This window comes from Nuphar pumila, chromosome 15, assembly GCF_984573655.1.
Source record: "Nuphar pumila chromosome 15, dmNupPumi1.hap1.1, whole genome shotgun sequence".
Classification (NCBI taxonomy): Eukaryota; Viridiplantae; Streptophyta; class Magnoliopsida; order Nymphaeales; family Nymphaeaceae; genus Nuphar; species Nuphar pumila.
The window spans coordinates 66,301,607-66,315,746 of record NC_143263.1 but is presented as its reverse complement, the minus strand read 5'-3'; positions in this window follow the sequence as shown (position 1 = coordinate 66,315,746).

The window sequence follows — 14,140 nt, the reverse complement described above, 5'->3', positions numbered from 1 at the left end:
GACTTATGAATTTCTCCAGCTTAGATTCATGATCAATGTGGAACAAAGATAAACATGATAATTTCTCTATATAGACAATTATATCTTTATTATATTATTTTGGTGAATAAAAAAGGGCAAAATATATGCATAACATTGCCCGATTTGTGTGAGAAGCGAAACAAAACAAAGGAAACGTAATGAATATATTCTCTTTTCTAATTAACTAAAGTCACTCTCTCACACACACGTGCAATATGCCCTTGATTAGCCGAAGCAGGTTATATGTCCCCCCCCGGAACACGCAGGTGCGTGTTCTCGGGTCTGAATGAGCACCACATATGTAAGCACGTGAGGCTCGTTTCCCCGTGTGTGTCAGCATCACTTAGCATTGGAGTCTGATGCGTTTGTAAACACTTAAGTATCCTTTCTCGTCATTAGCGCCATAAAATGACTTTCGAGTAAAGGACACAAATTTTCGCTCGTTAGAAAGGGTTAAAATCATCATTATTTTTGCCCTAAGGAGTAAACTCCTCTGCTTTAATAGAAGCTCCTCGCAATATGTCGCTCTAAACATTCTGGATCACCCTTTGACGACGCATCATCTACTGTAACAGGAGCTCCCTTTGACGATGCAGCCTTTGACGTCGTCTGCTGCCGCAGAGGCACCCTTTGTCGTCTATCATCGTTGGAGCACTCCTTTTTATCATCTGTTGTCATCGGAGCATCGTTGCCACTATCAGTTGCATCTACCTTCTAGGTGTTTCTCCTTCACTGTCGGATTAACAAAACTTGTGTCCTTTCAGTGAGTTTTGTGTAAGGTTTTGTTATGTAAATAAATCGATTTGTAAATCTGAATGCCAAATCTTACAACTGGTTGTACTATTCATGCTAAATAACACCAATTTTAATACTAAAATAAATCAATTTGTAGCTATTTACCTTTTGGGCGTCGAAAAACAGTTAACACGATTTGTTCTTATGAAGACCAAACATTACAACGATATGTACTTATGAAGGTTAAACTTCTACAATGATTTGTAAGTTTAAATTTAACAATGATTTATACATTTAATGCAATAGTGATTTGCTTGACGCAACAATGATTTATACGTTTGAAGTAGTAGCGATTTATGATTCATGATTTGTACATTTAAAGAAACGACCATTCATGATTTATGCACATCATCCTTCATGTTATCTGTCATGATCATCAGTTGCATCACACTATACTATGCGTCGAGTTGTTATTTACCGTGCCAATAAAAGAAACAACTTATCGTACATGTTTGTTGATGATAGCAATTCACGTGACAACAATTTAATGACAGCTACGACACTGTAAAGCGATTTCAATTTTAATCGCTAAATGAACAATGATTTGAATACGCAAATCACCACTGCAATCACGCAACAATGTAAATGCCACACGCACATATTTCAATATCATAATGCAAATATCTTACAAATCGACACTAGCAAACACATAATATGTTACAAATCGATATACATATCGCATAATATATTACAAATCGATAAGAAAATTCAGCATAATAGCTTATAAATCGATATTAACAAACAAAATAATATCTCACAAATCGATAGTATGTTACTACAATCGTGATTTGCGTTATATAATTCCAATATTTTCTATATAAAGCAAATCGTTGTGGCCGACATAAACGTCATTACATAAATCGTCAACCGGAATTCAGGTCTCATAAGGCATATCGATTTTTTACAATGAGCGGGATGTAAATTGACGTTTCTTTTATAAATGAATGACACATGTTTTCGTAACAAAGGCAAATCGTTGAGGCAACTTATGATTTATGATTTATACATTTAAAACAATAACAATTTATACATTTAATTGAGTAGCGATTTATGATTTATAAAGTTATCAAGATTTATACTCTAGTTTGCTAAATCGTACAATGATGTTTACTATTGAAGCTCAAACGTTACAACAATATGTACTTATGAAAGGTGTGATTTCTACATCGATTTGTATGTTTAAAGCAGCGATTATACGTTTAAAGCAGGAATGATTTATACGTTTGATGCAACAGCGATTTATACTTGTTGACGATAGTGATTCACGCAACAACTATTTAATTATAGGTACAATGCTTTGAAGTGATTTCCATAGAAATCACTAAATGAACAACGATTTGAACACACAAATGGCCACTTTATGTCGCTATAATATAAATTCCTCATGCGCAAGTTTCAATTACATACTATAAATATCTAATAAATCGACACTAGAAAGCACTTATTATTTTACAAATCGGTATAAATATCACATAATATATTACTATACCTAACGCTATACCATATAACCTAAACCTTTAATATCTTACTAAACTCTAACCCTAAACCCATAATACATTACTAAACCGTAAACCCCTAATGCCTAAACCCTAACCCTAAATCCTAAACCAGATACCCTAAACCTAAACCCTAAACCCTTAATATCTTACTAAACCCTAACGCTAAACTCTAAACCCTTAATATATTACTAAACCTAAACCCTTTAACCCTAAACCTAAACCCTAAACCCCAAACCTAAAACCTAAACCCTAACCCTACCTAAGCCCTAAACCCTAAAACCATAAACCTAAACCCTAAACCCTAACCCTAAACCCTAAACCCTAAACCCTAAACCCTAAACCCACAATTTGTATGCGGATTCTGTATATCGATTTATAAGATATCTACAAGAATTTTCATATCGATTTGTATGATATTTGATCTTTGGTGTAAACCGCCTAAAACGTAAACCGCTTAAAGTTATATGTTATTTTATTATAAAATCTTTGGTGGGTCCCATAAGCATTAAACTCCTTTGCTATAAACGGAGCTCCTCACAATATTTTCTCCTAAACATTTCACAAAAAATCTTTGTCGTCATCTGCTTTCGCTGGAGCATCCTTTGTTGTCTCGGTGAGTTTCGTGTAACCATGTGTTTTTATGATTTATGAAGTTACCATGATTTATACTTAGGTTTGCTAAATCTTACAACGGTGTTTTTGTGTTGTGCAAGTTACCAATGGCTTACATTTGTAGGAGAAAAAATACTTCATTATTAGAGGGGATGACTCTTGATGAAATCGTCGAACAATGTGCTTTGTATGAGCAATTAGAAGCGTACTACAAAATAATGATGATTGAGAATGATAAAGAAAGGGAGCAATTGCTGGTAAAGTATAGAGCAGAGCCTAATCCGTTATATATTGAAGATGATAATCCAACAAAGAATGGTGAGGAAGAAGTAAAGATGAAAAAGAAGAAAGATGACAAAGAGAAGCAAAAGCAAAGGAAGGAGGAGGATAATAAAAAAAAGCAAAGGAAATCAAGGCAAACAAAAAAGGAAGAGAGGGGAAAGAAAAGGAGGAAAAAGGAGGAGGAAGAAAAGCGAAGGCAAAAAGAGGAGGAGAGGAAAAAACAAAGGAAGAAGAATAAGAAGGAGGAAGAAAAACGAAGGCAAAAGAAGGAGGCGGAGGAGAGGGAAAAACAAAGGAAGAATAAGGAGGAGGAAGAGAAGCGAAGGCAAAAGAAGGAGGAGAAGAAGAGGGAAAAGCAAAGGAAGAATAAGAAGTAGGAAGAAAAGCAAAGGCAATTGAAGAATAAGAAGAAGAAGAAGAAGAATGAGGAGAAAGAGAAGCAAAGACAAATGAAAAAGAAGGAGGAGGAAGAAGAGAAGCAAAGACAATTGAAGAAGAAGGAAGAGGAAAGACAAATAAAGCAGATTCAGGATGAGAAAGAGAAGGAAATGCAAATGAGAAGGAAGATGAGCAAGAGAAGAAAGAAGAATGAGGATAAGGAAGAGAAGGAAAGACAAAGGAAGGAGATAGAGGACGAGGAAGAGAAGGAAAGAGAAAGGAAGAAGAAGGAAGAGGAAGAGAAGAAAAGGGAAAGAAAAAAGCAAAGGATGAACATGAAGAAGTGAAGGAAGGAAGAAGTATAAAGCAGAGGAAGGGAGGGGATGAAGAGAAAAAAAGTGTGACCAAGGTACGTTAATCGCTACTATATGTCACGATATACTATTGTAGGTATTATTATGTATAGTGATTACTATATATAGTGATTACTATGAATAACAATGACTCTATATAGCGATTACTGTGATAGTGATTACTATGTATAACGATTACTATGTATAACGATTACTCTGTATAGTGATTATTGCGATATCGATTATTTTGTATATCGATTACTATGTATAGTGATTACTATATATAGCGATTACTCTATATAGCGATTACTATGATAGCGATTACTATGACATCAATTACTATGTATATCGATTATGAGGTTACCATGATTTGTACTTAAGTTTGCTAAATCGTATAGCGATGATATGAGCAAATGAAATGACGTTTGTTAAAAGTGATTTGATACACAAATCGCTCCAGTCAGCCATGATTTACTATTATAGGTATTATTATGTATAGCGATTACTATTTGTAGTGATTACTATGTATAATGGGACTAATTACGATTTGATATTTTATGTTACAGGCCGATCAGAAGAGAAGCAGAGCAACAGGTGAAAAGCTGAAAGAGCGGTGTCATTGACATGTACTTCTGTTGTGGTACAGAAAGCTGAGTGAATATCAGAAGAACCGATTACGAAAGATGCACTTTGGCGGCCTTCTGAACCAACATTATTCTAAAAATTGCCGGAACACCATGACCCACCTAATCAATAAGTGAAACCATAAGACGAACGCATTCCAGTTTGGGGGTTTTGAGATCACCATGACCCTAAAAGATGTGGCAAGAATTATGGGTCTTAAGTGTCATAGAAGTGTTGTCCTAACACGAGATTCAAAATATAACCCAAGGGACAAGTGCATGGCCTTTCTAGGAATGTCAATGAAGGAATGACGTGAGTGTATTTCTGGTATAAGCAATTCCTCATCGATGAAAGTTTATTTTTTTTCGTAATAAATAGGAAGGTTGGTCCGCTGCATGTGCATCTGAAGCAGCTGACTAAGAGTTGAGCGACTTCCTTCTTTATTTTTTTAGACTCACTTTATTTTTCGATTGTTCTGGTTCAAGAATAAGTTACTTGTGGCTACAGTTCCTGGAAGACTTAGATGAAGTCGACAACTGGGCATGGGGTATTGTTATGCTCTTACACTTGTACAATCAACTTTACCATGCGAGTAAGGGTATGAAAACCGTTGGAGGGTTTTGGCCATTAGTTCAGGTATTTGTTTATTACATATTTAGTACTTGTAAACTAAACTTGCTGAAGGTTGTAGTCTTACTAATATATTATTTTTGTAGGCCTGGACGTGAAAGCATATTGTCGCCTTGCGTCCTCAGTGTGACCTTGCGGTTTGTGGTTTTTCCAAGATCGGCCAGTGGGCTACAATAAATGTCAAGGAGGAAATTGCTCAGTTCATTTTAGATGGTCTGCAATTAAATGAGGTAAATGATTTAAAATCGTTGTAATGTTTAGCATTCTTAAGTAATCATCGCTTTAGGATTTTGTTTTCCTTAGTATAAATCGTTATCTCCTTAGCATCTAACTTTCATTAGCGTAAATCGTTGTAATGTTTAGCATTCTTAAGTAATCATCGCTTTAGGATTTTGTTTTCTTTAGTACAAATTGTTATCTTCTTAGCATCTAACTTTTATTAATGTAAATCGTTGCAATGTTTAGCATTCTCAAATAATCATCGCTTTAGCATTTTGTCTTCTTTAATACAAATCGTTATCGCATTTGCATCTAACTTTCATTAGCGTAAATCGTTATAATGTTTAGTATTCTTAAGTAATCATCGTTTTAGGATTTTGTCTTTCTTAGTATAAATCGTTATCGTATTTGCATCTAACTTTCATTAGCGTAAATCATTATAATGTTTAGCATTTTTAAGTAATCATTGATTTAGAATTTTGTCTTTCTTAGTACAAATCGTTATCACATTTGCATCTAACTTTCATTAGCGTAAATCATTGTAATGTTTAGCATTCTTAAGTAATCATCGCTTTAGAATTTTGTCTTTCTTAGTACAAATCGTTATCATATTTAGCATTTTGCATGAATAATTATGTATATATCTAAACCACAATCTCGATTGTATAGCACTATAAAAAAAACCCTATTTAGCGACGATCATTTACGACAGAAAAAAATCATTGCAAAGTGCCGCTGGATTAGCGAGAGAATGATATTCGTCTCTAAAATATCATTTATTTCTAATTTTAGTGACAGAAAATATTTTGTCGATAATCCGTTGCAACGTAGCGACAGATTAGCGATTAATTTTTTTCCGTCGCCAAATCTGTTACAGCTTAGCGGTGGATCAACGACAGACCTATTTCATCGTCGAGTCGTCGCCAAATAGCGATGGCTTAGCGACAAAATTTTGCCATCGCGAATCTGTCGTGAATTTCTCCGTAAATCCCTAATTTCCCCCCTTTCTTTCTCTCTGATGTTTCCTCTTCGCCGCGTCTTTCGGGCCTTCCTCTCGTCGCCCCCCCAGCCTGCCACCAGTCGTCTCCGGCCCTCCTCCTGTCGGCCCCTGGCCGACCTCTTGTTGCCCCCCTTCTGGCCGTTGTCGCTCCCCTTCCCGCCGTTGTCGACCCTGGAGCCGTCGTCCCCCTTCCCGCCTCCTCTCGCCCTCCCTTCCCCCTCCTCTTGCCCCCCACCCAGCCACCTGTTGCCCCCTTCCCGCCACCTGTCGACCCCTGAGCCGCCGCCCCCCTTCCCGCCTTCCCTTGGCCCCCCTTCCCGCCGCCTGTTGACCCCCGGCCCACCACCCCCCTTCCCACCTCCTCTCCCCCCCCTCTCTGGCAGCTATGCCGAGCCCCTTTCGTTGCACACCTGGCATTCTTAAGTAATCATTGCTTTAGAATTTTGTCTTTCTTAGTACAAATCGTTATCACATTTGCATCTAACTTTCATTAGCGTAAATCATTGTAATGTTTAGCATTCTTAAGTAATTATCAATTTAGAATTTTGTCTTTCTTAGTACAAATCGTTATCATATTGAACATTTTGCATGAATAATTATGTATACATCTAAACCGCAATCTCAATTGTATATCACTATAAACAAAACCCTATTTAGCGACGAACATTTACAAAAAAAAAAATCATCGCAAAGTACCGTCGGATTAGCGAGAGAATGATATTCGTCGCTAAAATATTATTTATTTCTAATTTTAGCGGCGGAAAATATTCTATTGATAATCCATCGCAACGTAGCGACGGATTAACAATTATTTTTTTTTCATCGTCATATCTGTTACAACTTAGCGGTGGATCAACGACAAACCTATTTCATCGCTGAGTCATCACCAAATAGCGATGGCTTAGCAACCAAATTTTGTCATCGCGAATCTGTCATGAATTTTCCTGTAAATCCCTAATTTTTCCCCTTTCTTTCTATTTTTTGTTTCCTCTTTGCTGCGTCTCCCGGGCCTGCCTCTCGTCGCCCCCCGACCTGCCTCCAGTCGCCTTCGGCCCTCCTTTTGTCGGCATCTGACCGACCTCCTGTTGCCCCCTTCCCGCCGCTGTCGACCCCCGCCCCCTTCTCGCCTCCCATCGGCCCCCAGCCGACCTCCTGCTGCTCCACGGCCAGTCGACCATCGCCCCCCTTCCCACCGCTTGTCGACCCCGGACCTGCCGTCCCCCTTCCCGCCCCCTCTCGTCCCTCATTCCCCCTCCTCTTGCCCCCCAGCTCGCCACTCGTCGCCCCCCTTCCCGCCGCCTGTCAACCCCTGATCCGCCACCCCCTTCCTGCCTCCTCTTGCCCCCCAGCCTGCCTTCCCTTGGCCCCCCAGCCCACCTTCCTCCGGCAGCCTTGCCAAGCCCCTTTCGCCATGCACCCGACCTAGGCTGACACCCCCGTCCAGACATCTCCTTTTCCCCTCTTTTTCGCTCATGTTTTGGACATCCCTGACGCTTTTATCCCGTCTTCGGCGACCTTGCAGGCAACCCCCAGTCCGCCTCCCTATATTGTATTGTATATTTGTGCTTCGTAGGTACGTTGCTGAGCCAAAGACACATGATGCTTAGTGCTAAGCATCACATGTGGCTAAAAATGCAATGCAAAATCGAGTAAATACCTGTGGTGAGTAAGTGATGTAAGCACATTACATGTTATTGAATTTATTGGATGCAATACTTTTCTGTTCACATGCTCATATAGGTATAGATATCTAGGATTGTTTTGATGGAGCTTGGAGATCATGTTGAGCATGATTTTAATGTATGAGTAGAAGTGTTCTTATTTTTTGAGTATAGATTCCATGCTCAGCACGATAGTAGTTAGTGGGATATTGGAGTGTGTTTGCTGCAGGTATATATTTGATATATGTTTTGATATGAATGATTTGAATGTATTGCAATATTTGATGTTTCTGTATCTATGCTTGCATGAAGTTATTTTCCATTTGATTATGCCTTCCATGTAAAATTGTATCCTGAAAACATGATTCAAATAAATATATCATTTTATGAAATGTGATTTCAAATTTCTAAATATCCTCTTGATGTGTATAAATATGATGTGATGGTGTATTGCACACGAAAATTTACGTATTATTAAGATTTTCTTTTAACTGGTGATAATAATATCTGTAATATTATAGGACAAAATGACTACAAACCGTGAATGAATGTATTATAGGATAGTTGATAATGAGGTGTCGTATGAATATATGGATGGTGTTGACAGTTTTATTGAATTTGCAATGGCAAATGTCAGTACAGTGGATCCCACCGGTCGGATCAGATGCCCCTACACGATGTGTAAGAACAATCGATTTGTACAACCTCATGGAGTTAGAAATCACCTATACAGGAAGGGTTTTGTCAATGGTTATCAAAATTGGATGCTTCATGGTGAAGAATTTTAGAATAATTTTGATGCACTGGTGGATGTGGTGCACGATAATCCATATGTGGATTTGATATTTGATGCCGCAGAACCGGAAATGGGTTCTGCTGTGAGACATAGTGATGCACCAACTGGGGTAGAGGAAGAAGCAACAAACGATGCAGCTAGTACATTTTATGATTTACTTAGAGACGCTGATGAACCACTGTGGAAGGGTTGCGAGAGTCACACTATCTTGTTTGTAGTGCTTTAACTACTGAATTTGAAGTCCGAGTTTAATATGAGTCAATCATGTTTTGACCATATGTGCTCTATTATGAAGAGTATGTTGCTCAAAGATGAAAAATTGCCATAAAATCTCTACCGTGCAAAGGTTATGGTTAATGCTCTAGGTATGGGGTATCAAAAGATAAATGTTTGTCCTAATCACTGCATGTTGTATTTCAAAGATTAAAAAAATAACATATCATGTCTATTATGTGGACATCATCGATTCAAGCCAAAGACAAAGAAAATGGTAGCACAAGGTCAAAAGAAGTGTTATATAAGTCACTTCGCTACTTCCCTCTCACCCCTAGATTGCAACGTCTTTATATGTCTTCGAGGATAGTTAAACAAATGATATGACATGCAAATAAAGTTTGACATGATGAAGACAAGATCACACATCCTGTTGGCATAGAAGCTTGGAGGCACTTTGATCGTACTCATCAGAACTTCGCTTTGGAAGTGAGAAATGTTAGGCTAGGTTTATATACAGATGAATTTAATCCATTTGGGGGTAGATCAACCCCATACTCGTGTTGGCCGGTATTTGTCACCCCATACAACCTACCTCCAAGCTTATGTATGAAGCTTCAAAATCTTTTTTTGTCTCTATTGATCCCTGGTATGACGTCGCTGGGCCAAAATCTCGATGTATATTTGAGGCTATTGATTGATCAACTGAAAATACTGTGGGATGACGGTGTTCTCGCGTACGATGCCCACAAAAAATAAAACTTTAATATGAAGGCTGTTGTTCTATGGACAATCAGTGACTTCCCTGCATATGGTATGTTATCTGGTTGGAGCACACATGGGAGGTTGGCATGTCCGTACTGCATGGAGGATACAAAATCGTTTGGATTGATGCATGGAAGGAAGTTGTGCTGATTTGATTGTCACCGTCGATTTTTACCTAGCGATCATCTGTTCTAACAATAAAAGAATGTGTTTCGAGTAGGCACAACTGAAATGAAAGGTCCATCAACAAGGTTATCTGGTATAGAGATTTTAAGAAGATTGCGATACTTTCCATGTGGACTGACAAATGCCCGTATACCAACGCCCTTTATTAGATTCGGGAAGGATCACAATTGGACAAAAAAATCTATATTTTGAGAACTACCATATTGGCCAACCTTATTGATACGACATAATTTGGATGTCATGCATGTGGAGAAAAATGTGTTCGATAATGTGTTTAATAGAATAATGAATGTGAAAGGAAAAACGAAGGATAATCTGAAGGCACATATGGATTTAAAAGTGGTATGTAAAAGACCAGAATTGGAACTCAAAGAGTACAATGACAAAGTACTGAAACAAAAGGCAAGGTATATGCTTGAACCAGATCAAGTAAAGTTTGTATGTCAATGGTTGAGACAGTTAAGATTTCTAGACGGCTACATTTCTAACATTGTTCGGGTTGTGAAGATAGACGAGAGACAATTATATGGGTTGCAAAGCCATGATTGTCATGTCATTATGCAACAGTTGATACCCATAACATTTCATGATATGTTAGACAAACCTATATGGGGGGTATTGTCCAAGTTGAATAATTTTTTTAGAACATTGTGCACAACAGAAGTTATAGTATCTGAGGTAAAGAATCTCGAGGAATTTGTCGTAACTACTATTAGCCTCGCATGCTCAACAAGTTTACTATACTTTATATCTGAGTACAAGGAAGTCAGATATAAATGAATGGTGGACAGTTTGTAAGGTGAAGTCTAAACTATACCCCGAGAGTATAATCAGTTACAGGAAGACAAGATTATTGAAGAGGGTGATTATTATCAATAAGATGATATGTATGACTTCTCTTATGGTCATGATGTCGCACATGGTATGCATGTCATATCTTCATTGTCTGATGGCACATGCATAGAAGAATGTGAACCAAATGATATACGAAGTAGGTGAGCGCTAAATGAAGAAGAAGAAGATGATAACAAAGATGAGGAGGAGGAGGAAGAAGAAGAGTATGAAAGTCAGACAAGTGATGATGAATCATTCATGAGCTAGTGAAATACATCTTGTAATACATACCTGAATGATTTGAATGTATTGCAATCTATTGTATTGATTTGAATATATTGAAATATATTGCAATGTTTAATTGTATTGCATATCTCGGATATTTTGCGAATTGATTATATATTATCGATAGGTATAGAGTTATGAATTGAATGCACATGTAACGTGTTAGAATTATTTGAATGTATTGCAATGTTTGAATGTCTTGTATGAAGTTTTTTTTAATTTGATCTGATTGATTAGAATAATTTGAATGTATTGAAATATATTGTATTGATTTGAATATATTGAAATGTATTGCAATGTTTGAATATCTTACATGAAGTTTTTTTCAATTTGATCTGAATGATTTGAAATGTATTGCAATGTTTGAATGTATTGCTAGTACATTTTTATTTGTTAGAATATGGTTCATGGAGGACACACTCGTTGAGCACCCAGTGGTAGCCAGTCTGAGCCTTCATTTTCATGGGCTCCTTCGATAGGTATATCATTTAAATAATTATATACTTGATTAGTTGAAATGTGCATTATGTAAATTTCTAACTCATTATTCTGTAGGTGTTGTTTTGCCTACACATGACCCACCTACTCTAGATGCAAGGTCTTCTCAGTGTGACCCACGACAAGTAATTCAAATAGTGTATATCGATGGTCGACCGTAAGTATTTCATTGTCACTTGTCCAATATTTAACTTATAAAAAATGTATATTGACAATCGATTGTTAATGTGTATCTTTTCATGTGCAGTGCGAGGTTTGAGCAACAAGAAGTAATACAAGGAATTACGAAGTCATTACTGCATCATCTTCCAAGACCGGTAGCGCAATGGAAAGAGTACCCGAGAGAGGTGTTGGACAGATTAATTTTCTCATTCATGGTATACAATTATTTATCATAACAAGAAGTCTTTTATATTTATGTGTGCTAACTTTCTGAATGTATTTGTAGGCTTCCCATCGCTTCATGACTGCAAACGCGAAGAAAGACGCGAGGGTAGTGTGGCAGAAGGTGGCTGCCAATCATTTTGCCGACATGCTGCACAATATGAAGACTGCAGCAAAAAAAACAGTTGGTGGGATAGATGATCCACTGCAGTGGAAGGGCCATGGGCCTCCTACTATCAGGAGAGATTATTGGGAGGGCATATGCGACAAGTAGGCGAGCAATGAATTTCATAATCGCTCAACAATGGCTACACAAAACTGAGCAGTGATGTCCGATGTCACACAGGTGGATCTAGGACTTTTAAGAGCCACCATAAGAAAATGGTAACTCATCAATATATATATATATATATATATATATATATATATATATATATATATATATATATATATATATATATATATATTATCAAATTTATAAGTATTTATGCATACTTATTAATCAATTTTTTTGATCGTGTAACATTGCAGGAAACAAAAAAAAGAAGTATTGTGCCTTACAAGGATGTGTTTGTTGAAACACATAAACGTAAGAGCACGAGAGATTTTTTATCAGAGAAGATGAGAGTGACAACGGTATGTATTTATTGTATTAATAAACATTGTAATATACAAGTTACCTTGAATTATGTTATCATAAAAATTATAATTCTTAATTATTAATTCATATTCTAATTATTACTTTGTAGAAGTCATATGAGCAATAAATGATACAGTGATATGGTGATGACTCCACTCAGCATCCGACTTTTGATCCTGCAGCATGGGTGACTGCTACAGGTGAACCCAAAAAAGGTCGTGTATTCGGGTTTGGGAGTAACATGAACACCACACCAGTCGTTGCCTCCTGCAGCCCGGACTCACAGAGTTCTCCCCCCAGCATCAACTCCCAACGTCCTATTGACCCTGTTGTGTCTTGGTATGGTGTCTGTCAGCGTCTTGAGGACAAAATGCAACACCTTTTAAATAAATCCATTCTCGACATTGTCCGTAATGAGTTGTGCAACTTTTTTCAGGATAGGGGAACTTCATTTGCATTCAACATGAGCTCAGGTGCCCGTCAGGTATGCATGATTGAATTACTATAAATTTTTTCTTATAATTTTGTTAATGTCCTTGAGTTTATTAATAGTCTATGTGTCATTCATTCATCCATTTACTTTGTTGCATTAGATTAGGTGGATTGCATATAATTTATTTCATTATGTTTTGTTTATAAATACTAACATTTTGGTTCTTTTTTGTAAGATGCTGGAGATGATCAACATAGAGGAGCTGATAGAGGTATGGAGGGAGGGGCAGATTGAGAAAATGAAGAGGATGATGCCCCAAATCTTGGCGAGGATTAGATTTTTTTTTTTAATTTGTTTGACAAACTTGTAACTAATTATAACTTTGCAAGGACTGTATTTGGTTGTTAAAGTTTGCTTAACTTAGCAATTGTGTTTAATTTGTATATATTTTTTATGTGTACTATTTTTTTATAAGCATGATATATGAATTGTACGAGAAAATTTTCTCGAGTTTCAAAATATTTAAAAAAAAATAAAAATTTTATTATAAATTAGTGACGGAGTAGCGACGGATATTATCCGTCACCAATTTGAAGCAGGCGGCAGTTTATGATGGAATTTAAACCGTCGCTAATGTTTGTTGCCACATTTCGACAGAAATCAATGATGAATACTTATCCATCGATAAATAGTAGTGACAGAAATAGCGACCGATTAAATTTCGTCGCATAACCAAATCGATCTCCATTTAACGATGAATTTGTGATGTACATAATCCATCGCTAAGCCGCCGCAACATAGCGATGGATTTGCGACAGATAAATTTTATCTCAATTTAGCGATTAGGGTCATGCGACAGGTGATATACGTCGCTAGTCCATCGCAAAATTCATCGCAAAGATGTGCAGTGACAGATTAGCGACGAACTAGCGACGTATAGAATCCACCGCCAATACGCATTTTCCTTGTAGTGTAGGTTATGTGGAGACCGTATGGAGATGGGGAGGACATGGACGAAGACGTTGTTGTTGT